Consider the following 3,944-nt stretch of genomic DNA (forward strand, 5'->3'; position numbering starts at 1 on the left):
CACTGCATCCCCAACAGGGTGGGAGGAAGGGGGCATTAACCCACTTGACAGAGGAAGAAACTGAGGCTCAGAGATAAGGCCACCAGCTAGGGAGGGGCTGATGGGCCGGGCCCTGGACTGCAGGTCAGCCCTTAGGAGACAGGGTGAACCATGAGGGGGGGGATGGGGAAGAGGACCCGGCCTGAAACGTGCAGAGAAAAAGGGAGGAACAGAAAATGCAGACACCCCTGCTCCCCCGCTCCCACCCCCTCCACCTCTGACCGTCATATCCCCTTCAGAAACATCATCTTTTGAGCACAGTCCGGGTTTTGATGTGGTCCTGCCACTTAGTAGGGATGTCTTCATACCCATTTCTCATAAGTGCTTTTCCACATGGCCACAGTCACCAAGTCTCACTGACCCCATCTGCTGCCTCCTGGCAGGATCTGTCTTCTCTCCAGCCCCCCACCCCTCCCCCACCGCCCCGCCCACCGCATCCTTCCTCCCCAGGACTGGAACAGCTTCTCCTGGGTCTGCCTGTTTTGGCCTCATTTACTGATTCTCCCCAATGTGCCCTCCACTCTGGCCATGGGGATCTTCTCTCATCACCTTCTGGGATGGAGACCATTTTAACTCACACAGTGTGATGGGAGGTGGCAGGGAAAGAAAATTAGGAGGGGTTTACAACTGGAAACAGTCTTGCACACTTGGCAGAAGTGATCTAGATGCCCTTGTTCCCTCCCTTCTCCTGACCCTGCACCCATAACATCCAGCTGCCCTGGTGTGTTGGAGGTGGGGCAGACTAGCTCCAGCCCCCGTCGTGGAGTTTCCCTAATTCTTCCTAAAGGCTCACCCTCTTGTGCCTCAGCTTGGCAACCCTCCTTTCCTTTGAATTCTTGCTTTGCTTGATGGGGTATCCACTAATCCATGGGCTGGCCTCCCGGCGTCTCCCATGCTAAAGCTCTTTAAAAAGAAACCTGCACCCTGGAATAAATCTCTTCCAGAGAACAGGGAAATGTTAATCACCGCTAGTGCCTTATTTTTGTCTTCCTGGAAACCTTCATCTCTGAGCTCTGTGATAAGGAATTAGGTCCTGATTAAAGGAAGGCGACACTTCTGAGATGGCATTTCCCTGTGCTCAGAGATGGCAGGCAGCAAGGGAGGAGGAGGAGGGAGAGAAAAAAGGAGAGAAAAAGAGAAAAAAAGAAACAAAAAGGGATAAGGAGAAAACAGATGTTAATTGTTTTGGGGATTGGAGCACAGGGCTTTGAGAGCACACAGCCAGGCCCTGGGTGATCCCTGAGTTGGGGGGTGGCCGTGGGCAACCATGGGTGAGACCAATAAAACCTGCAGAATCAGAGTTTAGTTTTTATGCCTCTGATGCCTGCACACATTGTACTTGCCGTGCTGCTCGGCTGAGGCAAAAACATACTGATTTGTTAAAAGTGCTGTCAAGCTCTCCGTGTCCTGGGTACAAATCTGGGTAGGTGGAGTGCTTTGGGTTTCTGAGCAAATAGCCCCAGACCCTGCTCTGAGTGCTCCCTCTGCCCCCCTGCTGTTGCCAGGGCCTCTTTTTACCCCTGCCTGGACCCTTCAGATTGATTCCTGTGCAGGGTCTGGGTCAGTGCAGCCCCATTTCCTGGACATTTTTTTTCCATGCTTCCTCTGGTCATGGGCTCAATTGCCTGAAGGTCAGTCCTGCCCTGTCCCTGCCAACTCCTGGCCCTGGAGGACAGAGCAGGTGGTATAGAGCCCAGGCTTTGGAGTCACACAGATTTGGGTTTGAATCCCAGTTCCCTCACTGGTTCAGTTCTCTGAGCCTGGCTTTCTCATCTGTCACTCAGGGATCAAAATGGCTGTCCCATGACGTTGTTAAAATTATTGAGGAAGGTCATCCTAACGGCTACCTTTTGCTGAGGGGTGATATGTACCAGGTGCTGGGCTCATCTCATCCCCTTCACAAGCCGACAAGGTATGTGTCATGCTTAGCACAGTGCCTGGCACATAGTAGATTCTCAACATGCATCGTTCCCACTCCCCAAGCATCAGTTCGAAGGGTCCCCTACTGAATTAATCGTAAAGAGGAACTTGTATGACTGAAATTTAGTGGTCCTGTAGTATTTATATCCAGCTCTCCATGCCCCCACTTCAGACTGACAGGAAATGTTGGTTCACTTTAAATTTTTGGAGAGTGTTAACCTTAAGAAATTGTGGTGTTGGGCTTCTGAGTGCAAAAGACCTGAGGACCAGGTTCTGGAAAAACTTGTCACCAGCAGACCTACACTATGAGAAATGTTAAAGGGAGTCCTTCAGGCAGAAGGAAAATCATACCAGATGGAAATCGGGATCCACACAAAGAATGATGATCTCTGGAAATGGTAAATACATGGGTAAATAATAAAAGACTTTTTTCTTATTATTTAAATCTCTTTAAAAGATAATTGACTGGTTCTAAAGCAAAAGTAATGACAATGTTTTGTAGGCTGCATAACACACATAGGGTAAAATGTATGAGAAAAAATAGCACAGAGGCCAGAAAGGGAGAAAAGAAAGTACATTGTTTTAAGTTTCTCATACTATACATGATGTAGTGTGACATCACTTGAAGACAGACTGATAAGTTGAATATGTATACTAAGTTGAATATGTATACTATAAACCCTGAAGCAAACCACTAGCATGACGAGGAGATGGATCTAATACATCAAGAAGTAAGATAAAATGGAATCACAAAAAAACTCAAGCCAAAAGAAGGCAGAAAAAGAGACAAGAGGGAACAAAGAACAGCTGGAAAAAATAGAAAACAAACAGCATAATAAGAGAATTAAACCTAACTATATCAATAATCACATTAAATGTAAATGGTCTAATCACCTTGATCAAAAGGTAGAGATTGTCATATTGGATAAACAAGTATGATTCAACCGTAGGCTACCTACAAGAAGTACACTTATTTATTTAATTTATTTATTTACTTTATTTTTTTGGCTGTGTTGGGTTTTCGTTGTGGTCCTCAGGCTTCTCTCTAGTCGTGGCGTGTGGGTTTTCTCTCTCTACTTGCGGCATGTGAGCTCTAGGGCGCGTGAGCTCTGTAGTTGTGGCACGTGGGCTCCAGAGCACGTAGGCTCTGTCGTTTGTGGGCACACAGGCTCTCTTGTTGAGGCGCACAAGCTCAGTAGTTGTGGCGTGTGGGCTTAGTTGCCCCGTGGCAAGTGGGATCTTAGTTCCCTGCCAGGGATTGAACCCATGTTCCCTGCATTGGAAGGCAGATTCTTTACCACTGGCCCACCAGGGATGTCCCAAGAAGTACACTTATTTATTTATTTATTTATTTATTTATTTATTTATACCCCTGAGTTAGCATTCCTGAAAAACGACAGGAAACCTCTGACATGTTCTGATACTTATCAGTTAGAAATTATTCCATAACAAAACTGTTCGGTTTGTGTTTCCTTTGACACGTGGCCTGTGTTCCAGTTACGCTGGAGTTTAGCATTTTATTCTGGTTCTTTCGGGCATGTGCGGCATCTCTCGCTTACTGATCGCTAATGTCTCTACCCTGTTTGAGTATCGCCAGTCAGCACGTACAAAAAGGAAACTGTCAGACCCCACCCGACCTGTGCTGTCAGCTCCACGTGTAGGCCCCACAGGACAGCAGTGTCCCTAGGGAAGGATGCGTGCTCGTTCATGTACCCTCCAGCAATGCCAGGCACTTTACAGCGGAAGTCCCTGGAGTAAGGCTGAGGGGGGTCAAGAAGTACACTTTAAATATCAAGAAACTGATAGCTTAAAAGTAAAAGGGATTGGAAAATACATGCCATGCTAACACTAATCAAAATAAATCTGCAGCAACCACAGTAACATTAAAAAAAGTAGATATCAGAGCATAGACTATACCAGGCATAAAGAAGGACATTTCATTATGATAAAGTGGTCAATTCACCAAGAAAACTTAAGAATCCTAA

At 46.7% G+C, this 3,944-nt stretch overlaps 1 non-coding gene across 1 annotated transcript; it reads right to left on the reverse strand.

Annotated features, from left to right (window-relative positions):
- Positions 1-3,600: 3,600 nt before the first annotated feature.
- LOC132354968 (small nucleolar RNA SNORA49) lies at positions 3,601-3,728 on the reverse strand. The gene has a single exon (XR_009499479.1). It is a non-coding gene; the product is annotated as a small nucleolar RNA SNORA49 (small nucleolar RNA).
- Between the last annotated feature and the right edge of the window lie 216 nt (positions 3,729-3,944).

Source organism: Balaenoptera ricei, chromosome 1, assembly GCF_028023285.1.
Source record: "Balaenoptera ricei isolate mBalRic1 chromosome 1, mBalRic1.hap2, whole genome shotgun sequence".
Taxonomy (NCBI): domain Eukaryota; kingdom Metazoa; phylum Chordata; class Mammalia; order Artiodactyla; family Balaenopteridae; genus Balaenoptera; species Balaenoptera ricei.